General features: G+C 38.4%; 1 protein-coding gene across 1 annotated transcript in view; it reads left to right on the forward strand.

Moving 5' to 3' along the window:
- Positions 1-27,281, forward strand: part of nr3c1 (nuclear receptor subfamily 3, group C, member 1 (glucocorticoid receptor)) — a 60,982-nt gene that overhangs the window by 12,665 nt on the left and 21,036 nt on the right. The window lies entirely within an intron of this gene.

A 27,281-nucleotide genomic window follows, 5' to 3' on the forward strand; every position in this document is an offset into this window, starting at 1 on the left:
ACAGCTTTTCTTTGCAACTGTTTCTTGGTAATTTGGCTATGATAGCAAATATCATGTAAGATGACAGCTTTTCTTTGGCAAAGAGCCTTTGTCCGAATCAGAATCAGAATAGTTTTATTGCCATTGTTTGAGAACGGGTTGACAAACTAGGAATTTTTCTTGGTGCAAACGTGCGACATAAAACACATATAACACATATTTGGTATAAAAAGAGCTGTGACTGAGCTATCAGATAGACTTAGAAGGGATTCAAGGAATTCAAGGAGCTGCTGTTAGGAGTTATTGTTCATTTGCCTGATGGCCGAGGGGAAAAAACTGTTCAGGTGGCGGGAGGTGTGGGTCTGGATGGAGCGTAGTCTCCTGCCTGAGGGGAGAGGGGAGAATAGTGTGTGTCCAGGGTGAGAAGAGTCAGCTGTGATCCGACCCACACGCCTCCTGGTCCTGGAGGAGAACAAGTCCTGGAGGGATGGGAGCTTGTAGCCAATCACCTTCTCCGCAGCACGTGGCGAGTGTTATGCATTATCTACACAGCAGTATCTTTAGCCCAGTTAGCAGATCAGTTAGCACAATAAATTACAAATGGCAGGCTTCAGAGAGAATGTTGACATTAATTAGATTTGCTGCCATTTCATCTTTAGCCACTTATTACCTCATGCCCCAGCGATAGTTCCATAGTTTGAGTTAAGGTGGCTTTATTAGCTTTTTCCCCACCGCCATCTAAAGCCACAGATTTATACATTGCATCTGAATAATATTCACACCGCTTCACTTTTTCCCCTTTTTGTTATGTTGCAGCCTTATTCCAAAATGAAATACATGCATTTTTTCCTTAAAAATTCCATAGACAATACCCCATACTGACAATATGAAAATGCTTTATTTTTTTATTGCAAATTTATTAAAAATAAAATAATCATTTGTACGTAGGTATTCACAGCTATTACTTATTTTTTTGTTGATGCACCTTCGGCAGCAACTGCCACAGGCTTGGCAATTCTATCTTTGGGCAGTTTTGTCCGTTCCTCTTTGCAACACCTTTTAAGCTCCATCAGGTTGGATGAGAAGCATTGGCTTTCATTCAGAAAAAGATATAGAAGCCAGACGGAAGCCAATTATTTGTAAAACGCTTGTCAAAATGCACCTAGAAGACTTTCAGACCATGAGAAATAAAATTCTCTGCTCTGATGAGACAAAGATTGAACTCTTTGGCATTAATGCCAGGTACTGTATCATCTTTGGTGGAAACCAGGTATAACCAGGCCCTACCCCTCCCACGACCCTCGTCATTGGGAGCTCTATAGTGAGTGTAAGAGGTTTTCTCATGCTGACATAGCAAGACAAATCCCCCACATCCTCAACTCACATCCACAGGTCAGCATGATAATCATCCACACAGGTACCAGTCACACTTGTAAACCACATCCTGAGCTGCTAAAACTTTATTTTATTGCTCTTTTTAACTCTTACTCGTACACGTGTAAGCGTTTTTGTCCCTGGCCTCACCCCTACTTCAAAGTCAATCAATCAAAGTTTACTTATTTAGCCCTTAATCACAAATGTCTCAAAGGGCTGCACAAGCCACAACGACATTCTTGGCTCAGATCCCACATCAGGGCAAGAAAAAACTAAATCCAATGGGAACAACGAGAAACCTTGGAAGGTTACTTAGCCTGAACCCTTGGCTCGCATCCACCTGTGCCTTCCACAACATGGCTTTTATTGACAATTTTGATGCTTTCTGGGAGAGAAGGCCTCTTTTTGGGGTTGATGATGTTCACCTGATTGTGCATATTATCTGCTAACCTGGCGTATGGCGTGCAGCATGTCCCTACAGCCTGATGTCCCCCTGGTCTTAGCCCCTATGGTTTTACTTTTAACAGAAATATACACCATACTTGACTTGGACCTCATTTTTATACAAACAATTCATTAATACCCATCATCGTCACTGGCAGAGAATGATACAAATAACATAAAATCACACAACACTGTAAATATCAATAACCTCAAACCATTTCCAAAACATCACCCGCCATTAGTTACAGCCACAAATACACTAATCATTGTTAACATGGCACTTTTAAACATCCCTTCTCTAGTTAATAAGTCTATTATCATTCATGATTTGATTTTGGACCGCAAATTTGACTGCTTGCTATTAACCGAGGCATGGCTGGGTACAGATGTACCAGTAAATCTCACTGAGGCCTTTCCATCAAATTTTAACTTTGCTTTTTCAGTCAGAAGTGGTAGGAAGGGAGGTGGGACAGCATCAATAACCACACGTACCCCAACTCCAAAACTGATTTTATTTGATCTATATACCCTTTTTAAATGGTTTTTAGCACCCGCCCCCCACCCAGTTTTGTTTGCCACTGTTTATAGACCACCAAAGAAATGTGCTGCTTTTATTAACCCATTTTTTGAAATTTTATCAATTACTCACGCAACGTAAAATATGATAGTTTTAGCTGGCGATTTTAAACTACACACTGATAATTTTTAGACCCTGATTCAAGAAAAATGTAAACTCTGCTAGATTTTATGGATTTTACCCAACATTTCGCACAGCTAACTCAAAACAGAGGACACACTCTGGATTTGGTCATTACTTATGGTCTGTCCACCGGTGTCTCATCTGTTGTCGACTTGGCTGTGTCTGACCACTAACTACTGTGTGTTTTTTAATATCACAGGTTTTGTCAAGCGGGAGACCTTAGTGCAGGGGTCGGCAACCCGCGGCTCCGGAGCCGCATGCGGCTCCTTGACCACTCTGATGCGGCTCAGCTACATACATGCCGACCCCCCCGATTTTCCCAGGAGACTTATGGATCTCAGTGTCTCTCATAGATTACTCCCAGGGAAAAAATAATCCTATTTACACTCTAATTACTAAATAAAGGGCGTGCCCTAATTGCACTGCAGTAATTGTCCTCTATAGCATTTACATACAGCGTGCCAGTCCAGCCACATGTTGCATGTTGTTATTACTTGCACACACAGGAGACAGCAAAGCATACTTACTCATCAGCCACACAGCTTACACTGACGGTAGCCGTGTCAGACAACTTTAACATTATTACGTTACAAATATGCGCCACACTGTGAACCCACACCAAAAAAGAATGAAAAACAAATTTCTGGAGAACATCCCACCGTAACACAACATAAACACAACACAACCATTACCCAGAATCCCATGCAGCCCTAACTCTTCCGGTCTACATTATACACCCCCGCTACCACCAAATCCCCCTCCCCCCCCCGCCTCTCCGTGCGTTGGTTGAGCGGAAGAGTTAGGGCTGCATGGGATTCTGGGTATTGGTACCGTCAGTGTAATATGTGTGGCTGCTGAGGTAGTACGCCTTGCTGTCACTTACGTGAGCAAGCTGAAATTGCATTCTACGTGTGGTTGAGCAGGTACACTGTTAGGGCAGACTGTAGAGGGCGCCAAATGCAGTGTCATCACGCTCTGATATCCGGGAGTCTCCCGGGAAAAATGAGAGGGTTGGCAAGTATGACGCTATCAAGCGCCATTCATTCAAAACTCGGGGGCTGCACTAACATCAAATTTCCACATTAAAGTGCGTGCCAGGGCGTGTGTCGGAGACCCCTGGTTAACATAGCACAAAGCATTTAAACTTTGTATGCGGTGTTTTTCATTTTAAATTAAAAAAAATTTTTTGTGGCTCCCATTACTTTCTTTAATTTGTGAAACTTGCCAAAATGTCTCTTTGAGTGGTAAAGGTTGCCGACCCCTGCCTTAGTGCAAACTGTGATGAAGCGCCATCTAACTTCTGAAGTGGCTGCAAATTTTATTAGTTTTTAATATATGGCCTCTAGTAGTTTTACGTGCACCCTGTGATTTTATTGTTGACAATTTTAATTACACCCTCAAAACCAGTCTTGATGCTGTTGCTCCACTAAAAACCAGAATGGTGACTTAAAAAAATACCATCATGGAAAATGAAAAAATCTAAAAAGAAATTTGTTGAATAGCAGAGAGAAAATGGCTTAAGAATAAACTAATGATTAACTACCAAATATTATGTGAACAGCAAAAAATATACAACGCGGTTAAGAATGCAAGAACTCAATTTTTTTCCCTATGCCATTGCAAACAATAAGCATAACCCCAAAGTCCTTTTTGCCACAATAAATGCTAAATCCTGTTTTTAATAATATATGTCACATTTCTACAGACTCCCTCTGTGAGCAGTTTGCGGACCACTTCAGAGGAAAAATAAACACAATCAGATGTGACATTTTATTCTCTCACACTGCTTTTAATCTGGGTGTCTGTTTTTACCTCAGAAAACGTTGGAGTTTTGTCTTGGTTAATGCTGAGACGCATGAAAGGGTTCTTTCTACCATGAAACCCACCACGTCTCTTATATTAAATTCCAACACAATTTTTAGAATACTTTATCGTTCTTTGAGAGAGAAGATTTTAAACCTCTTAAATTGCTTGCTTTACACAGGGGTCTTTCCTGCTGTCTTTAAAACCGCATGAGTGAGGCCCCTGCTAAAGAAGAGCAATTTTGCTGACAATTTTAATAAATATAGCCTAGTATTAAACTTACTTTTTTAAGTAAAATTATGGAAAAAAACTTTTTAAAACAACTACCGGATTTTTCGGACTATAAATCGCTCCAGAGTGTAAGTCGCACCGGCCGAAAATGCACTATAAAGAAGGAAAAAAACACATATAAGTCGCACTGGAGTATAAGTCACATTTTTTTGGGAAATGTATTTGATAAAACCCAACACCAAGAATAGACATTTGAAAGACAATTTAAAATAAATAAAGAATAGTGAACAACAGGCTGAATAAGTGTATGTTATATGAGGCATAAATAATTATAAATAAATGATAAATGGGTTATACTTGTATAGCGCTTTTCTACCTTCAAGGTACTCAAAGCGCTTTGACAGTATTTCCACATTCACCCATTCACACACACATTCACACACTGATGGAGGGAGCTGCCATGCAAGGCGCTACCAGCACCCATCAGGAGCAAGGGTGAAGTGTCTTGCCCAAGGACACAACGGACGTGACTAGGATGGTAGAAGGTGGGGATTGAACCCCAGTAACCAGCAACCATCCGATTGCTGGCACAGCCACTCTACCAACTTCGCCACGCCGCCCCAACTGAGAACGTGCCTGGTATGTTAACGTAACATATTATGGTAAGAGTCATTCAAATAACTATAACATATAGAACATGCTATACGTTTACCAAACAATCTGTCACTCCTAATCGCTAAATACCATGAAATCTTATACGTCTAGTCTCTTACGTGAATGAGCTAAATAATATTATTTGATATTTTACGGTAATGTGTTAATAATTTCACACATGAGTCGCTCCTGAGTATAAGTCGCACCCACGGCAAAACTATGAAAAAAACTGCGACTTATAGTCCGAAAAATACGGTATATGATTGTTTTTTTTAAATAAATGCAATATTTTAGAGAAGTTTCAGCCTGAATCTTGGGTGAACCATTGTACAGAGGCGGCCCTTGTAAAGATTGTAAATGATCTCGGGTTTAGTGCAGATTCTCAAAAACAACTGGACTTTAGTGCTGCCTTCGATACTGTAGATTATCGCTCATTCTTTTAAAATAGACTCAAACACCTGGTGGGCCTCTCTTGTAATATTGGTAAAATGGGATAAAAGCTACTCAAGGATCCATGAAATCCAGTGTTTCCCACACATTCATTTATTTGTGGCGGCCCGCCACGAAAGAATTACGTCCGCCACAAATAAAATAAAATAAAAAAAATGTTTATTTTTTTTTGTCCTGTCCAGCTTCTCAGGCAAATCATATAGTTGATGTAGATGCCCATATCGGCTGTTCAGATTTACTTTACAAAAGAGAAGTGTAGGATACTTCTCTTGTTGCCTTATTTGTATTTGACCACTACTGTTTTCTGTTTATTTGTTACTGATTGTGGCAGGTTACCTCTGCCTGTTTCACTTTGTTGCTGGTAAATAATATGGTTGTAGTAGTAGGCTAAAGTTAAATTATTTAGTATGCACTAATTAAAGGGGCAGAGCTTTAAGAGACATTTTAGCTTTTATATTTTATAAGATATATTTTTTATAAGAACCACAATTAATAAATATTTTTCAGTGAATAACTTATTGTTCAAATCTGTATATAAATATGTACATAAAGTGTTGTAATTATATTGTAAAATGGATGGATGGATGGATGGGCGTTTAAAACAAAACTGTTCTTATTAATTAGTAAGTATACATTTTTTTAGCCTTTTTAGAGAAAATCATATCATTGTAGTAAATTATGCAAATTGATCGATGATGTCATGGTGACCACGCCCATAGCCACGCCCCCACCGCCACAGGTATCTTGGCAGTTTATGGGAAACACTGAAATCACATGAGGTGTGCCTCAAGGATCCATTGTAGGTCCTATTTTTTAAATATTTACATGATTACTTTTGGATGTGTCATCAGGAGACTATTAATTTCCACAGTCATGCTAATGACACACAGCTGTACATTTCCATGTCTCCTGGTGACACAAGACCAAATGATGCGATTTTTAATTGCATTTTAGATGTATTAAATCCTGGATGGCAGTAGGGCTGGGCCGATAAAACGATATCAATATATATCGCGATAATCAATATCAATATAAATTAGGGCTGCAACTAACGATTAATTTGATAATCGATTAATAATCGGATAAAGGAGACAAACAACATTTCTATCTTTTCCAGTATTTTATTGAAAAAAGCAGCATACTGGCACCATACTTACCGGTATTTTGATTATTGTTTCGCAGCTGTTTGTACATGTTGCAGTTTATAAATTAAGGTTTATAAAAAAAAATTAAACAATTTTTTTAATAAAAAAATAAATATTGCTTCTGCGCATGCGCATAGCATAGATCCAACGAATCGATGACTAAATTAATCGCCAACTATTTTTATAATCGATTTTAATTGATTTAATCGATTAGTTGTTGCAGCCCTAATATAAATATAGATATCAATATAATATCCCCCTGATGTGGGATCTGAACCGAGGATGTCGTTGTGGCTTGTGCAGCCCTTTGAGACACTTGTGATTTAGGGCTATATAAATAAACATTGATTGATTGATATAAAATGTGTTTGATCAAACATTTTGTCTAAAGAAAACAGAAAATATAAAGAAAGATTCTTTACATGAAGTCACCCGCATTTTGGGAACCCAGCAAACGGGAAACAAGATGTGCCAATGAGCAATGAGAGGGACACGCTAACAGCCAATCACATATCAGTATCAACTACCAAGATTGGTTGCACTTTCTTTCTGTTTTGCTGTGGCAGTGTGGATTATCTGCATGAAGTGAGAAGAGAAACTGATATTTTGATATATCAACTCAATAACAGAAACTTGTCTTTGGTTTTGTTCGTTTTTAGACTTAGACAAACTTTAATGATCCACAAGGGAAATTAATTCAGATTGTGCGGCAACATCCTGACACTTCTAAAGTGTCGGTTTAATTTGGTGCTTCCCAAACTACTCTGTAGTGTTCAATAGCTTATACACTACCATCTGGTGTCTCAAAACTGAAACTATCTTCAAATCGACTGCATTTATTGTACCACTTTGGCTGCGCTCATCCTACCTGGCTACCAGAAACCTTCTCCACTGATAAATAGCACCCTTTGTAATGTCAGGGCATTCAATCGATTGCAACAGGACTGGTCAGATCTAGTCTAGGACTACATCTGACCAATCTAAGATTATGAGCACGAACTGATGAAACCTACTCTTAAGACAAACCGAACAGTCCAGCTGCAATTGATTGAATGACCTGGATGAATAAGAACATTCATGGACACCCTTGGTAAATTGAACATTGCATTACTGTATTTATTTGCAGGCTTAATAGGTCATTGAAATTTCAATAATTATCGATATCGATCAACATAAAAAAGGAAACATAAAAAAGGTATATATATCATGATACAGTTTTCAGCCATTGCCCAGCCCTAGATCGCAGATAACATATTTTACAACTTAAATGTGCTGTTTGCAACTTCTTCACAGTAACATTTTTCAAAACAAAAAATATAACAAGAACACCACCAGCTAGCTTATGTTACCATTAGTGGTTTAACAGAACACATTAGTTTGAAAATTGTCAATATTTTTCACAATTATAAAGTTCATGTCATAAATAAATGTTACCGGCCCAAAAAAAAAGATTAGCGTCAACACGTACGTCCAGGAAGCGCGTGCACACATACAAAAGCAGTCCAAGAGAAGCAACAAACAATTTGCAGTCATGTTGTTTTTATGATAGAATATACATTCAGTGACAGCTAACACTAGCTATCCAAATTGCTATTGTTAGCTAACAACACCTAAAGTTAACGCACGCGCATGTGTTACATATGTACGTAATTACATCATTACGTATGAGAAGCCGTAAAATGGCAGGAATACTGTGTAAAATACATACTGTATGAAAGTTAGCGCCCTCTGGACATCTATGTAAATGTTGCAAACAGTCCCTCTCTGATTTTGTATGTTATTCTTACTCATGGTTCTTACTTTTTTACATGTTTTTATTATTTTTACTTTCCAGCGTTCCTCAGAGGGAGCCCTCTGCATCAGGGATTATATCAGCCATGACTGTGGGGGCGCTTTGTGTGAGCGTCCTGGTGGCCGTGGCCTTGTGACCTCCTGGTGCAGATGGCTCCTGTGATAGTGTTTCTTCACCTGCCTCCTCTGTACTCAGCCATGCATTGAACTGTATGTTCTTGTGTGCGTGGGTCTGATTGATTATGAGGGATGCGGGGCATCATGCATTGTTTTTAAGTCTGTAAAACACTTTGTGTTGCATATTTTATGTTTGAAAAGTGCTTTATAAAGTTTGAATGTACATGGGATTCTTTTATCTTTTTTTTTTTTTTTTGCAAAATGTTAAAAAAAAACAATCACATTGTCATTATGGAGTACTGTCTGTAGAATTTTGAGGACAATGGCTGCAACATAACAAAATGTGGAAAAAGTTAAGTGCTGTGGATACTTTGTGGATGCACTTTACAAGAGACTGGCTGTTCTGCAAAGTGATGGCACTAATTGAAACACCTCAAGCCTTAATTGCTTGTAGTAATATGCTATCATCTTCACACTTCATAAACACTCATTAGTAGTTATGTTAATGTGTATCTTGGCTCATTGTGAAGAAGAAAGGCCGTTATCAGATGGTAGCACGTATTACCTTGGCAATCAAACTGGAATTAAAGCCCAGACAAATATGTAGTGGGTTTATGCTTCTGCTAGCCAGTTAACACTTTCAAACCTTAAAACTGCAGACTCATATTCACTTGTTTTTTGTTTTTTTAATGGTGTAATTCCATAGACGTTTGAGTCCTAAACCAGTCTGTCTGACTTTGTTTTCAATCTGCTGGCCCTGCTCTGTAGGCCACTCGGGGGGCCTCATTAGGATCTTTTGAGAAGGTTGCTTGGATCCTCCAGTTACATAATGCAAAAAATAGCCCTGGGATGATGCAAAAGAGCAGACCTGTTTAGACATTTGATTCAGCAGAAAAAGGGTCCTTAATGGTATCCTGTCAGGCAAGGAGAAATATTCTTCTTAGCATCCAGTCACAGTGTGGGGATTCATGGCAATATTTAGCAGTGGTTTAGCACCTTGAATGATGTGCAGTGTAATTCGAGAATGACTCCCCTTCATCATTTACACAGCATTTCGATCCATAGTATAGTTGAGTCTGTGGTGGACTGATTTATTTGATACTTTTTTACCCTTTGATGATACAATAAATGCACATTTTTATTGATAAGGTGCACTTTATTGTCATACTAGTGTACAAATAGTAACCAAAAACTTGCGTGAGATGGGATGGGTATCAAATTCGGTACTTTATCATGGATATTGACCGAAGTCCGCCGGTCCTACCGGGTACCCATTCACGTAACCACATCTGGTTGCAACTGCTCAAGCGATTGGCTGGGAAATAAGCACTCAAGCATTCAGAGCAGACTTAGTCGGACTGCCTCTAGATAATGTTACAATATTTCATGACAACAAAGCATGAAGAAGGTGCTCAAAAGTACAGAAAGGATCCACTTTTTCAAAATGCACTAGCTCCATGCTAAATTACATTGTATTTGACATAGACATGCTAAATATTAGTATTAGCGATTTTAAATGTCAATTTCAACACTTACAAATCTAGTAATGTATACTACAACTAAGATGCATGTTATAATTAAACAGCTGGTGTGTAAAGGTACAATACTTACAGTTTAAACACTTTGTAGGACCTAACGAAAAAGAAAGACTGGCACATTAAAGTTATTGGCAAAGACTACTTCCTGGCTACTACTTCAACTGCATGCAAAGTCTACTATACAATATAGTACAGTACTGTACTTGCAAATGAGACACATACATAAAACAAGATAATAATGGGACAGCTCAGTGTTAACTGTTAAATAAAAAAATTACTGATATTTGAAAGAACAATTAACATTTATTAACGCATTTGAATACACACAGAAGTACTGAAAATTGGTAATCGTATCGCTTCCCAGCTACGAGGAATTGGTACTGTCTCGATTGAAATATGAAAGGTACAGTATGTATGATCAACATTAATTTATGGTAAATGCATGCTAGATGTTTAATATTGTAATTGATTTGCAGAGGAAGGATTATTGTGTGTGCTTGGGAGCGCAACACTAAACACAGCTGACTTTGATATGTATATTATGTTGTTGTTATATTAGTGGTGCCAACCTCTGCTGTTTTTATCGAGCATCCAAGCCAAAGATGCCACTTTCATTGCCCTGCTGCCTGTGTGAACTGCCAAGTTTTAGTGCAACTTTAATTACCGTAATAGTAGTAGTATACAGCGCACCCGAATAAAAGCCGCACCCACTAAATTTTAGCAGAAAAAAATATTTTTTCCATATATTAGCCACAGATATATACCTTGCGAAATGAATATTTACACAGACAGATTCTGTAAATTATTATTTACATACATTAATTGTTTCCAAACGGTGCCTGTCACACGGCAGTAAAACAAAACAGAGGTCATCTTAATGAACCTACTAGCTGCGGAAGCTCGCTCTCCAATCAGCTAAACAGACTAACTCCATGGTGACGTCTTGGTGAGTTTACTGAGTAATTTATGAAACTGGGACAATACAAAAATAATGCCAATCTAGGTTAATAATATACTAACACAGACACTAGTGAACATGTTTGCATATTAGCTCATTTTAACAGCGCTAGAATGCATGAAAACACTCCTACACACATGGGATGGTTTAGTCAGTATAAATAGTTTCAGTTACCCTGTAAAACTTACAAACATTGCTTGGAGTTAATATTGTAGAATCCACATGAGTAGAAAAGCTATGGGCGGCTAGAAGACTGAATGGCACTCTACTTCAGGTTTTGAAGCACTAAATAGGACACTGCAGAGAGCAAATTTGTCTGAAATATGGTGCCATAGCACACACAGTAAAACACCTTCTCAGTGTATTTGCTTGCTTGTTTTTTTTTTTTTTATTTATTATGGTCGCCAGCGAAGAAAAGTCCGTAAATTAGTCGCATCGTTTTAAAGGCCGCAGAGTACAAAGTGTAGGAAAAAAGCAGCTGCTTATAGTCCAAAATTTATGGTAGCTCTGGTTTTCATATTGTTGTATTTGACAAGTGTATGAATGGCTGAACTCATGCTTGTGGTCACCCAGACTCAGAATGTCCTGTTTGAGTTCCTGATGATGCCCATCATTAGTCAAACTCACTTGGACTGGCAACTCAGTCCTCTCTTTGTTTTTTCCAGTTTGTAAATGTTCATTTTACATAGACCTGTTTAATGGCCTGAGTCAGTTTTATGATCGGAGTCAGTCCTCTGGCATGAACAGCTTCTCTTCTCAGTGAATGTTGTTTCACCTAAAACACTGCGCTCAGTTTTAATAGCTGTTGCTGGTACAGAAGCATTTTATTTGTATGCCTTGAGCTACAGTGAGTTGCACTAAAAGGATATATGTACTGCACAGAAAGTATATATTACAGCAACATATTTCGTCTTAATGTTAATAACTGAGCTCATTTATTCTGTGCATGTTATGTAACCTTTGTTTTTAATTTGGCATTTTCGCACGAGGATTCTTCATCTGCCACATTTTGCTCCCCAGGCTTCTTTGACCAAATAAGTGTTATTGTTTTTAGCATATCACGTAGAAAAGTGTTGTTCCTAATGAACACATTCTGGGTCTGGAATTTCCTGTGGGCTGTTGACTCACTTGCGTGTGAATGGGGAGCATTGTTTGTGTTCATCTCATTGAACTGTGTAGTTCTCACATCCCCAGATGCAGACAATACAGTGTTTTGTAGCCTCTAATTTATCAGGCTTTCCTCATAATTTTTCTGATACTGAGAAACTCAATGTATTGTTTGACTCCACCTGTGACACAGTCTTGAACTCAGTGGCTCCTCTAAAAATCAAAAAGGCCAAAACTAAATCAGAACCCTGGTTTAATGAGAGAAGCCGTGCGATCAGACGTGAGTGCCGCAAAGCTGAACGCAGGTGGAAGAAGGACAAGCTTCAGGTGTCACTCCAGATTTTAAAGGACTGTTGGCATCGATATCAGAGCACAGTAAAAGAGGCAAAAAGAGAACATTTGGCAAACATTATTGCCTCAAATAGTTTTGACCCTCGTGTTTTATTCAAAACCATTGACTCTGTTCTTAACGCCCCTCAGCCTACATGTTTGGAACCCTCCTCTGAATTGTGCAATGCCTTTTTAAAGTATTTTATTGATAAGATTGCCACAACGAGGGCTCTCATCTCTGTTCCGACCTCTGACCCTTCTGTCCCGTTTAACTACTCTGCTGTTTTTAATCAGTTTGAGCAAGTGACTCTGCGGCAGTTACAAGAGTTAACTAATCATATGAAGCCCTCAGGTTCCCCCCATGATGCTGTCCCTCCTACATTTTTTAAAGAAGTGTTTTCTTGTATAGGGCAGCCTGTTCTTAACATTTTAAATAGCAGTTTGTTTTCTGGTGTGGTTCCTACCAGTTTTAAACACGCCGTGGTTCAACCACTTTTAAAGAAACCTGGTCTGGACAGTTCAGTTTTAGCCCATTTTAGACCCATTTCTAAGCTGCCTTTTCTCTCAAAAATCTTGGAGAAGATTGTTTTTACCCAGTTAAACACTTTTTTAGAGGACTCTGATATTTTAGAAGTCTTTCAGTCTGGGTTTAAACCCCTCCATAGTACCGAGTCAGCATTAGTAAGGGTTTTTAATGACATCTTTCGAGCAACAGACTTAGGTGATCATGTGATTTTAGTTTTACTCGATCTAACAGCAGCATTTGATACGGTGGACCATAATATTTTAATTAGCCGCCTACAACATCAAGTGGGCATCTGTGGTACTGCCCTGAGTTGGCTGAAGTCATATTTGACTAACAGGACCTTCTCTGTAAATGTTGCTGGTTCTGAATCTTCTGTTGCTCCCTTAACATGTGGGGTCCCACAGGGCTCAGTTTTAGGACCACTGCTCTTTTCTATTTATTTACTTCCCCTGGGCTCAATCCTAAGAAAGCATGGTATTTGTTTTCATTGTTACGCTGATGACACACAAATGTATTTTCCGTTAAAGAAAAATCATGCCTCTTCAATACAGCCATTACTTGCTTGTCTTGATGACATCAAGGCCTGGATGGCCCTAAACTTCTTCAACTTCAATGAAAAGAAGACAGAAGTAATAGTGTTTGGACCTGGTGGTACCTGTGAGCTTCCCCCTGTTGACTTTGGCCCCTTGGCTTTGTACGTTAAGCCCATGATCACCAACCTGGGTTTTCGTATTGACAGTGATTTTAAATTGGACCGTCAGATTGGCACAGTGGTGAAAGCCAGCTTTTTTTATTTACGTCAGCTGGCTAAGGTTAAAAACCTTCTTTCTAGGCAACAGTTTGAGACAGTAATCCATGCCTTTATTACATCTCGGCTGGATTACTGTAACGCTTTATATTTTGGAATTAGTCAGTCCTCCCTCTCACGTCTGCAGCTGGTCCAAAATGCAGCTGCCCGACTTTTAACAAACACAAGAAAAAGAGAGCACATTACTCCTGTTTTAGCCTCCCTCCACTGGCTGCCTGTGTCTTTTAGAGTCCATTTTAAAATTATCTTACTTGTTTTTAAATCCTTACATGGTCTTGCCCCACCTTACCTCTCTGAGCTGCTCCACCTCTATGCCCCCACCCGGTCCCTCAGGTCAGCTGATCAGCTGATCCTGGAGGTACCCAAATCCAAGCGTAAGCTCAGGGGGGACAAAGCCTTCTCTGTTGCGGGCCCCAAACTCTGGAATGATCTTCCACTTCATGTGAGACAGGCCCCTTCTTTGGCTATTTTTAAGACCCTTCTTAAAACCCATTTTTATTCACTGGCTTTTAACCCAGCATGAGACTTTAAACTGTTTTTAACTTTTAACTTTTTTAACTGCTTTTTATCTAACAAAATTGTTCTTAGGGTAATTTTGTATTTGCTTTTTTAATGTGTATTTTACTTCTGTTTTAAATTTTATTTTTTAGTCTGTCCTTTGCCTTTATTTCTTTGTGGTGTACAGCCCTTTGTTTTTCAACTGTGGTTGTTTTTAAAGGGCTTTATAAATAAAGTTGGTATGGTATGGTATGGTATAATCACTATTTTAGTGTAGTGACTGTTACTTGCATTCCTCAAAACAGATGACTCACATTCTAGCTGGTAAATGAAGCACTATTCAGTGTAATATAAACCCTTACTTCAAAACAATGTTTGACAGATGCATTCAAAGGAAATTTGATACAACATTTTATAATAGTTTTCTTGAGGAAGTGGTAGAATTTCTTTAAAACAGACATTATTTGTGAATCAGTTGTCCCCTTGCAGAGTGTTCTACAAGACTGCAATCTATTTGCGGTAATGGATTGTGGGGGGGTCTAGATGATGCAGTGTTTCCCATAAACTGCCAAGATACCTGTGGCGGTGGGGGCGTGGCTATGGGCGTGGTCACCATGACATCATCGAGTAATTTGCATAATTTACTACAATGATATGATTTTCTCTAAAAAGGCTCAAAAAATGTATACTTGCTAATTAATAAGAACAGTTTTGTTTTAAACGTTCATCCATCCATCCATCCATTTTACAATATAATTACAACAATTTATGTACATATTTATATACAGATTTGAACAATAAGTTATTCACTGAAATATATTTATTAATTGTGGTTCTTACAAAAAATATATCTTATAAAATATAAAAGCTAAAATGTCTCTTAAAGCTCTGCCCCTTTAATTAGTGCATACTAAATAATTTTACTTTAGCCTACTACTACAACCATATTATTTACCAGCAACATAAAGTGAAACAGAGGCAGAGGTGTCCTGCCACAGTCAGTAACAAATAAACAGAAAACAGTAGTGGTCAAATACAAATAAGGCAACAAGAGAAGTATCCTACACTTCTCTTTTGTAAAGTAAATCTGAACAGCCTATATGGGCATCTACATCAACTACATGATTTGCCTGAGAAGCTGGACAGGAATAAAAAAAAACATTTTTATTTTTATTTTATTTATTTTTTTATTTGTGGCGGACGTAATTCTTTCGTGGCGGGCCGCCACAAATAAATGAATGTGTGGGAAACACTGTGATGATATAGTTTAATTTGCGTTATTGACCATGACCTATTTTAATAGGCTAAAAAGCTGTACACCCACATTTAAGACAAGTATTTGTTTGTTTTAGTTACTACCACCAAACATTTCAGCTTTTCCTGATTACATTTGCCTTTTTGCTCTATTTGGCCATATTTTATTGGTTTATTTTATATCTACAATGTGTCACAGGTAGAGATGGGAAAAATTATTGATGCATTACGATTGGAACGAATGGACAAATGTCCAAATATGGATTATGTATTTTGAATAAAGTAATAGAGACAATTCTAAAATGCCGAACTAATGCGGACACACACGGAGGGACAAGGAGAGCAAATGCGATGTTAGCTAAGCTAGCTTGAATGTGAAGTATTGAAACAAGACGAGAATAAATGCTTTCTACACTTGAACAGAAGTCTAACCAGAACAACATTACAGCAGAGCGTAACCACCTTAGAAGAGAAAATCAGCAAGTAGATTAATAGGTCAGGAGAGACAATAACATCAACACACTGTGGCCGGCAACATTTTCAGCCATAGATTTAAATGAGTAGATAGATGACACTTTGAGCAGAAGGTTTACAGTGACTGGGGTCAATGTGCATGGTCACATGCGCATCAGACTTTGGACGTTTACGTATTTTGCCGGAACGGCAATGTGTTACCAAACGACGGAAGAGTGTCTCCAAGTTCTGTCTTGTTAGTCATGACTTACGCTAGTCAAAACCTGGCCTTTCACGGTGGTAGACATGCACGGTCCCGCGGCACATACTTCGCCTTTCGTGATCTCTTGTATTTGATTACCGTAAATGCATGAAGCATCAAACTCTTTTCTTTCTTTGACTTTAAATGTATACTGTCAAACTTATAGATATTTTAATTTGTTTGTGGCAGACCACCACAAATGAATGCATGGGAAACACTGCACTGTACTAAAATAGCAATTAGTAACAATTTGACTCCTTCTACCCAAAAGCACTTTAAGGCTTGTGTGCTATTGACAGAGAAGTGGACAGACGATAATGAGGCCACACCAATGAATGTGCATGCTAATCGCTGACATCGTCCAGAAATAAACATTGTGTAAATATTTACGCGTTTGTCAAAGTTTGCATAAGCACTGCACACAGCTCTATTTACGATAATATTGGCGTGTGCTATCACAAGAGTTGGCCAAACAATACACTGTGTGAAGTCGTTAGTCTTCTTTTTTTTTTTATAGGAATGATTTGAGAAAGTTCAAGTCAAACCGACGTATGGGGTCAAACCTTGGAGTTTACAGCTGCTGAATGTCACGGTTCGGTGGATGCAAAGGGGGCGCTCCTTTTTTGTGTTTTTTTTTTACATGATCGTTTCAAATAAGCAGTTTGGGGTGAAAATAATAGAGCTGCACACTTCTACATCACCTCTGTGGGTTCCTTCAGTCAAAGATAAACGCCCTCACTGCCTTCTACGTCTTTTAGCTGCTTTTTATATCACGCCGTGGGATTTAGTTTGTGTGCGTTAGTATTGTGTATTATGCATGAGTATGTGGGTGTGGGTTTGTGCGTGCTCTGAGGCAGCCAGGCGGAACCATGCAGTGCTCTGCTGTGAAGCCTTTCACTTCCCTGACCTACTTTTCCTTCCCGCCTGCCCACAGTTGGCGCAGAGTGAACGCACCAGATCGAATGCCAGCCATTCCACTAACTACTGCGCTGATACTGCATCACCGCCAAAGCCTCTGTAGAGCATTCTTCATACCAAAGTTGAGTTTGACCTTAAATATGCTCAGAGACTCTCCTTGTCGAGGTATGGCGTGGCTCGAGCTCCTCATCTTACCATTGTGTTTGCATTTGCCGAGTCAGCAAACTTGAGGAGGGTGGGTCGTGGAGGCCAGCGAGAGTAATGACAGCAACTGAGCACATTTGTAACAGGGCTCTAACTCACTTTGAAGGCAGTAACCTTCCTCCCACTTTTATGCACAGTCTCAATGTATACAATTATGCTAACTAATATGGATATTTTCTTCTTTTTAACATAGTTTGTGCTGCTTGGAGCTACAAAATGGGGCTATGTTAATAATGACAGTATAATCACATTTGTTTATAGTACAATACAGTTGCTCTACCTGCTGCATATGTTGAAGGAGCTATGTCTGCCGAGCTGGTACTCCACAGTGGTATAATTGTATGACGACGGAGTAACGCAACACTCTGTAACAAAAAAAAAATTAATGCAACAAAGCTGGGATTTTGCCCCATTAACAGAATGCAACAATTTAGGACATCGTCACGTTTTGGCAATGTTTTGTAAAAACAGTTATTTGAGAAATGGCGGGTTTTCTTTTCTTTTTATTCTTGTTGTCATCACAACAAACTGTCCTAACTCCAGCCTTACAGGTGACAAAAGTGCTACTGTTTGAAGCATTGCAGGCACATTTGACAAATTGTGAAAGTTTGTAACAAACTAAACCACTGTGAGCTGGGCTTCCCACAGTAGACTTCAGGAAGGGCAGAGCATCTGGAGAAAAATCATTTATTGTTAAGTTCTGAACGAATTTTGTTCATGGAACTTCATTGTTTTTATGTTGCCTATAATTCACAATTCTTATGAGAGACAAGAACACATGGCTTTTTTGAAAATACATTTTAACTCGTAAATAAACATAAATAAGTCTGTTAACAATGGAACCAATGGGAGCCATGTCTTCAGTGCGTCTATTGCGTTTATACCGACCATAAAACCCAATAAAAAACATCCATAAAGTGCTAACAATACTCTATTTACATTTCGTGACCTAAATATTAACCAAGTATTATAAGCGCTAATGTTAAAGACCTATATTTAGCAGCAAATTGTTTAGAGAGGCAACTTCACTTTGCTGCAGTATTGCTTAGCTGGTGAGCTGGCATTAGCCGGTGAGCTGCCTTCTCGCCTCTGAACTCGTGAAAGTTTATCCTACATTATAAACCATGTCTCTCACCTTGACAGTACAATAATATGGACATTAAACTGGGCAGTTGGTAAACTTTGACAGCCAACTTTGACCCGGAGATGGCGAGAAAGTCACAAAAAGACGGTGGTTTGCACCCACCCTTTTTTCTTTGTGAGTTATGAGTATTTTTTTTCATATTTGAAAGTCAGCATTCTAGTGAAAGCAGACATTGTACAGTAAATTATGTTTAATTATATTTGTTGGCTCTCATAAAGTCTGCATGAATTGTAGTCAGTGTTTTAGTTGAAGGAGAAAGTAAATGTTGTGACACATCTATGAAATGAATGCGCCGCCGTATGCTTAAAATGAGCAAAATACATAAATTGTCCATGTTATTATGAATATGCCTGTTACTGTTAACATATGCTTTGTACTTATGTATAGGGCTGCAACAACTAATCGATTAAAATCGATTATAAAAATAGTTGGCGATTAATTTAGTCATAGATTCGTTGGATCTATGCTATGCGCATACGCAGAGGCAATTTTTTATTTTATTTATTTTTATTTTTTATTTTATTTTATTTATTTATTTTTTATAAACCTTAATTTATAAACTGCAATATGTACAAACAGCTGAAAAACAATTATCAAAATAAGTATGGTGCCAGTATGCTGTTTTTTTTCAATAAAATACTGGAAAGGATAGAAATGTAGTTTGTCTCTTTTATCCGATTATTAATCGATTAATCAAAGTAATGATTGACAGATTAATCGATTATCAAATTAATCGTTAGTTGCAGCCCTACTTATGTTTGTATAAAACGTGGATGTAAATGTTACGTTGTATTAAGCGCTTTATTGGCAGAATAGAGTGATATTTTTTAAGCGCTTTATAGGCAGAATTGAGTGACTCCTGTAGGCTCCATTGCAAGCTGACTTTTGCTCGCATTCATTTACTTGTTAGAATGCATAAAAAAGACAAATGTGTTCTTGTCTTACATAAGGATTGTGATTGATAGGCAAAATTCCCCAAAAAAGTGCATTCCCCCTTAAAGGAAGTATGAAATAATTTTTAGTTTTTGTAAAATAGGGCTTTGCAGAAAACACCTCAAAATATGATCCAGGAAATGTTTTTTTTAGGGACTAAAGGAGGTGCCAGCAGTATTATATTTTTTCTCTGAAGTAAGGCTCACTATGCCACACCTTGAAAACATCTGCACTGAACTAAACTTATTTGCTTGGTGCAAACAAGGCTTCAGAGTAGTGGTTTTGATGAGACAAAACAATTGAAATCTACAATTGCCTCAGTGAATTACTGTCTGATAGTTACAGTCTCTCTAGAAACAATGTGTGCCTCTCCCCTCCAAAATAGAAGCTGTTTTGTTCAGCATGCAAGAGGGATGCATAGCGTGCAAACCAGTTCCCATTTCTATTTTTGTGGCTCTTAACTTTGGGAAAGAGCACTTCCTCTCTTCCCTCTACTCTCCTTTACATGCACACTGTTCAAACTCAATGACACCGTTTGTGCCATAATTACTTTTAGGCTTAGGGGTATCAGTGTGAATGACAGCAGTGAGGCCGGCCATCCTATATTGAGCTGGCAGGCCGTCATCACACTTGTGAAGTTGCCCTGTGTTAAAATGACAGGGAGGGTGTTTTTTGGGTGTGATGTTAAAATGTACATTAGTTGTTAATATATTGTAATTTGGGAAGTTACTGTTTTAAGTTAGTTTCTTCCCACTGGTACAGCTCAGTTTAGTTTGCCACAGCACACTTTGAATTGGTAAATTGACTTGTGTTTCCATCATAAGCATGGGGACGATAGTGCCAGCTCCATAAATAGCATGACGTCTTAGCAACATCATGACCTATAACTTGCCAGTGAATTCAACAAAGATGTTATAGCTGCTGAATGTCAGTTAAGTAGATGCTTAGAGGGCAAAAAAATTATCACGATTGTTTCATATTCATAGGGATGCAGGGTTTCCCCCACATTGCCAATATACTTGTGGCGGTGTGGCTAGAGGCGTATGACATTGTTATTTATTGTGCATAATTGGCGATGATGCACATATTTTTTTAAAAGGGCAAAAGAAATGTTGTACGTACAAAAAACAAATCTGTTATTAGTAATTAGTAGGGCTGTGAATCTTTGGGTGTCCCACGATTCGATTCAATATCGATTCTTGGGGTCACGATTCGATTCAAAATCGATTGTTTTTTTTGTTTTTTTCAATTCAACACGATTCTCGATTCAAAACGATTTTTTTCCGGATTCAAAACGATTCTCTATTCATTCAATACATAGGATTTCAGCAGGATCTACCCCAGTCTGCTGACATGCAAGCAGAGTAGTAGATTTTTGTAAAAAGCTTTTATAATTGTAAAGGACAATGTTTTAACAACTGATTGCAATAATGGAAATTTGTTTTAACTATTAAATGAACCAAAAATATGACTTATTTTATCTTTGTGAAAATATTGGACACAGTTTGTTGTCAAGCTTATGAGATGCAAGTATAAGCCACTGTGACACTATTGTTCATTTTTTATTTATTTATAATTGTCTAATGATAATGTCAATGAGGGATTTTTAATCACTGTTATGTTGAAATTGTAACTAATATTGATACTGTTGTTGATAATATTCATTTTTGTTTCACTACTTTTGGTTTGTTCTGTGTCGTGTTTGTGTCTCCTCTCAATTGCTCTGTTTATTGCAGTTCTGAGTGTTGCTGGGTCGGGTTTGGTTTTGGAATTGGATTGCATCGTTATGGTATTGCTGTGTATTGATTGATTAATTTAAAAAAAATAAAAATATTTTTTTATTTTTAAATAATGATAAACAAATTTTAAAAAACGATTTTTTTAAAATGAGAATCGATTCTGAATCGCACAACGTGAGAATCGTGATTCGAATTTGAATCGATTTTTTCCCACACCCCTAGTAATTAGTATTAACATATATTTTTTCCTTTTGTTGTTTTGCTCTATTTTTCAATCGTTGCTACAATGTACCACAAGCCGTATACACATACAGTATCACCAGCATGCCTCTGGCATGTTAGAACAAGGAGGTCAAGGGACGCCGGCAAGTCAGATCCGTAACTTGGGAACAAGGATGGCTCTAAAGTGTGGATCGGTCGGGCTGAGGTGCCGCCCCCATAGCTAAGGTGCAGACAACGCTTCTGTCTTACCCCCAAAATGCCCTACGTCATCATAACATCCTGTTTCGGTGATCAAAGTATTATTTTTTTGGTTGTTGAATTTTTTGGTACATCACTTGTCAATAGTGTGTAAATAATAAGATACACGAGTTTCCCTTGGGGTCACTTGAATTTCCCTCGGGATCAATAAAGTATCTTATCATATTATATATCCATTCATACAATATATTTGTTTTCACATAGTCGACCCTCATTTTTAAGGTCTGGCGCCTTTTATTTTGCCGTGACGATGCGCCATAGTCAATTTTTATAACGGTTATCGTGGCCCAAATGATCACAGCCATTATTATTATTATCATCGCGCTATAGTTGTATTTGCTCAAAAAGCACAGTTATTTTTATTTTTTAAATAACTTAAATAGACACATAAAAGCCACTATTTTGCATGTTTTGTGTTTCTCATGCTTTACTGATAGTGTTTTACTCGTAGTATTTTCTCTGATTTAATGGCTAAGATTTTATTGTTTTACATATTGGTTTGTACTGTAGCACTTTTAAGATTTGTGCATGACAAAATAATCAATTATTTATTTCTGGCAGGCGTGGCATCCTAATCTGTTCAGCCATTCTTGAACACACTGTAAAAACACCTGTCTCGTATTCCTCTGAGTATTGAATGATTACCTAAGAGAGCACAGCTTGCAGGTTTAATGTGCACAATTGAATATCTTAGTTGCTCAGACAGTAATGTATTTATCTAAGTTTAGGTTGGGGTGTGTCATTTCTTAATGTTTTTTTATTTTTCATGTTAGCATTTAAGCTAGCGAGCAGGCACCAGTCAGTCCATGAGTACATCAAAGTGCAGTTATCAATTAAAGTTGTTTTATTATTTTAATTTAACACAGTAATACTGACCATCAGGAGTTTACCGCGGTTATCAATAATACGGTTGATTGTTACCTCCCTAATCATCCGATATCAATTATCACTATTTTTGTGTTGTTTTTAAATCTGGAAGCTTTAAATAATCTGAAGAAAAACTAAAGAAACTAGAGATTAGTTCAACATTTTATTAATATGCTGAGTATATAACATTGCAAATTAAATGAGAAAATCAGGGTATTATAACAGTGTACCAATACAGGCTTTAAGTTTACATGCTTTCAAGTACAGGAAGGAAATCACACACAACGATGCATCAGTTTTTATTTTATCGCTGGTGGCCAAACTATAGCATTAGAAGCTATAAAGTTATTAACTTAACAATGAAGACGTTTATGATGCAGCATCGCGACAGCCAACTGGCTAGCATGAGCAGTAGTAACTAGCACAGTAAGTTTCACTCTAGTCGTCAAATTTGCCAAAAAAAAAAATCACCTGACATGGCGTAGCCATTTGGGAGCTGTTAAGATCTGTATTTTGGAGTTATAATTTTGTAGTTTTCGCACAGGTGTATTTGAGGTGGATGTTTTGAGGTCTGGGTGACATTGTATCATAGGCAGGCAAAAAGCTGGCCCAAGTAGGGTGCAGGGCTGCCGACCAGAGTGCTACTCCCTGGCTGGAAGTGAGTGTTTGTAAAGTGCATGGTCCTCTTAAAGGCCTACTGAAAGCCACTACTACCGACCACGCAGTCTGATAGTTTATATATCAATGATGAAATCTTAACATTGCATCACATGCCAACACGGCCGGGTTAACTTATAAAGTGACTTTTAAAACTTCCCGGGAAATATCCGGCTGAAACATCGCGGTATGATGACGTATGCGCGTGACGAAGTCCGAGTAACGGAAGTTATGGTACCCCGTAGAATCCTATACAAAAAGCTCTGTTTTCATTTCATAATTCCACAGTATTCTGGAAAATCTTTTGCAATTTTTTTAATGAACAATGAAGGCTGCAAAGAAGACAGTTGTAGGTGGGCTCAGTGTATTAGCAGCGGACTACAGCAACACAACCAGGAGGACTTTGTTGGAGCGCTAGCCGCGCCAGCCGCCGACCTCACCTTGACTTCCTACGTCTCCGGGCCGCCAAACGCATCGGGTGAAGTCCTTCGTCCTTCTGCCGATCGCTGGAACGCAGGTGAGCTCGGGTGTTGATGAGCAAATGAGGGCTGGCTGGCGTAGGTGGAGAGCTAATGTTTTTAGCATAGCTCTGTGCAGTCCGGTTGCTAAGTTAGCTTCAATGGCGTCGTTAGCACAGCATTGTTGACCTTCGCCAGCCTGGAAAGCATTAACCGTGTATTTACATGTCCACGGTTTAATAGTATTGTTGATTTTCTATCTATCCTTCCAGTCAGGGGTTTATTTCTTTTGTTTCTATATGCAGTTAAAGCAAGATGCTATCACGTTAGCTCGTAGCTAAAGCATTTCGCCGATGTATCGTCGTGGAGATAAAAGGCACTGAATGTCCATTTCGCGTTCTCGACTCTCATTTTCAAGAGGATATAGTATCCGAGGTGGTTTAAAATACAAATCCGTGATCCACAATAGAAAAAGGAGAGTGTGGAATCCAATGAGCCAGCTTGTACCTAAGTTACGGTCAGAGCGAAAAAAGATACGTCCATCGCTGCCTCTCAAGTCATTCACTGTAACGTTCCTCATCTACGAATCTTTCATCCTCGCTCAAATTAATGGGGTAATCATCACTTTCTCGGCCCGAATCTCTCTCGCTCCATTGTAAACAACGGGGAATTGTGAGGAATACTAGCTCCTGTGACGTCACGCTACTTCCGGTACAGGCAAGGCTTTTTTTTATCAGCGAGCAAAAGTTGCGAACTTTATCGTCGATTTTCCTACTAAATCCTTTCAGCAAAAATATGGCAATATCGCGAAATGATCAAGTATGACACATAGAATGGATCTGCTATTCCCGTTTAAATTAAAAAAAATCATTTCAGTAGGCCTTTAAATAAGATTTTTTTCCAGACAAACGTTTTTTCTCCACAAAATGACAGCATATCAGTCACATTGCACCCATTTACGCAGCTTTACCTGTTTAATAGTTGACTCCGGTTTTATTGGTTAATTCCATCATTTTGTTAACGCAGAAATCCATCCATTTGACCCTAAATGAATCCAAGTCACGGCTAACGTTTATTTTGCTGCCTTCTAATGGCTCCAAGTTTGATTATTCTGTTTAGTTCTGCTATTGCTCGCTGATCAAAAAAAGCCTTGCCTGTACCGGAAGTAGCGTGACGTCACATGAGGCAATATTCCTCACAATTTTCCTTTGTTTACAATGGAGCGAGAGAGATTCGGAGCGAGAGAGATTCGGACCGAGAAAGCGACGATTACCCCATTAATTTGAGCGAGGATGAAAGATTCGTAGATGAGGAACGTTACAGTGAAGGATTAGAGAGGCAGTGATGGACGTATCTTTTTTCGCTCTGACCGTAACTTAGGTACAAGCTGGCTCATTGGATTCCACACTCTCTCCTTTTTCTATTGTGGATCACGGATTTGTATTTTAAACCACCTCGGATACTATATCCTCTTGAAAATGAGAGTCGAGCACGCGAAATGGACATTTAAAGTGACTTTTATCTCCACGACAATACATCGGAGACACACTTAGCTACGGAGCTAACGTGATAGCATCGTTCTCAAATGAAGATAGAAACAAAATAAATAAATCCCTGACTGGAAGGATAGACAGAAGATCAACATTACTATTAAACCATGTACATGTAACTACACGGTTAAAAATTCTCAGCCTGGTAAGGCTTAACAATGCTGTTGCTAACGACGCTAAGGCTAATTTAGCAACTTAGCAACCGGTGTTGTGCCTGAAACCTCACAGAACTATGATAAAAACATTAGCGCTCCACCTACGCCAGCCAGCCCTCATCTTCCCATCAACAGCCGTGCTCACCTGCATTCCAGCGATCGACGGCGCGACGAAGGACTTCATCCGTGGGTTTGGCGGCAAGCATCGGCTAGGCGTAGTAAGTAGTCCTTGTTGTGTTGCTGTAAGTATTGTACTTAGCCGCTAATACACCGATCGATCCCACCTACAACGTTCTTCTTTGCAGCCTCCATTGTTCATTAAACAAATTGCAAAAGATTCACCAACACAGATGTCCACAATACTGTGGAATTTTGTCGAAGAAAACAAGAGGTTTCTGTATCGGGTTCGACAGGGTCCAACCACTTCCGTGGATTCTGTGACGTCACGCGCATAAATCATATCCAAAGGAGTTTTTCAACCGGAAGTGTGGCGGGAACTTTAAAATTGCACTTTATAAGTTAACCCGGCCGTATTGGCATGTGTTTCAATGTTAAGATTTCATCATTGATATATAAACTATCAGACTGCGTGGTCGGTAGTAGTGGGTTTCAGCAGGCCTTTAAAATATCGCAATATTAAAAAAAGGCCATATCGCCCAGCCCTAGTTCAATGATGCCATTTCTGTTTGTCATGTATAATTTTGTCTATTTTGTGTTTATCCTTGAATAAACAGGTCAGTTTCTTGTTACCAACCATTGTGTATTATTCAAACTCCCCTAATTCAGCTGGCTAGTTGTTATCAAGAGTACTAAAACCCTTTTCAACATGATTCTGACAACTAAGTAGGCTAAATAACTTTAAACTTTAATACATGTTCGGATAGGCCAGTATCGGTCAGTATCGGTATCGGATCGGAAGTGCAAAAACAATATCGGTATCGTATCGGATCGGAAGTGCAAAAACCTGAATCGGAACATCCCTAGTGACAATCATTGGTACTTTAACTTAAGTGAACATGCGTGACATCATATGAACAGTAAGTGAAACAAAGTGATCTCCCAATTTGCATTTTAAATAAAAACTTTCTAAAAAATTTAAATGGAAGAAGATCAACATATTCAAACACTCAAATGAAGCCATAACAAAGTGAAAGTACTTCTTGAGCACATTCAACAATACCGCGATAATGATAAACGTGATAATGTTGGTCACAATAACTTTATTTAGCCATTTTATTTATTGTTTTGATTGTGTATATTTATGACAGAACCTATTTTATAGCTTTTTGTTGTGATTTGTATTCAAGTGCAACATTTTGCTAACAGACTAGAGTACGTATTATTATCCATCCATTTTCTGCCGCTTGTCCCTTTCGGGGTCGGGGGTATATTTTTTTTAATTTAACTTGGATATTTAAATGTTTACATTCCAATTACAATGTTAAAATATACGATAAATATAAGTTAATTGCATTTGAAAGTGTATACTTGCATTATTATTATGTTATATCATTACATCAGTGGTTAATTTGGTCTCAAAATAATGTTGACAATATTATCGTTTATCTGCAATAATTTGTAGGACAATTTATCATTGACCAACTTTTGCTATTGGCCCAGACCTACAGGTAACTACACTATTCACCAGCCTCATCCAAAGAAGTAAGAAGTGCCTGGTTAACCTTTGTGTTTCGTGTCAATGTGAGGAAGTCTCTTTGTGTGTGCAAACCTCTTTGAAGACAGTTGTTTACCAA

This window comes from Entelurus aequoreus, linkage group LG04 (genome assembly GCF_033978785.1).
Source record: "Entelurus aequoreus isolate RoL-2023_Sb linkage group LG04, RoL_Eaeq_v1.1, whole genome shotgun sequence".
In the NCBI taxonomy this organism is placed as follows: domain Eukaryota; kingdom Metazoa; phylum Chordata; class Actinopteri; order Syngnathiformes; family Syngnathidae; genus Entelurus; species Entelurus aequoreus.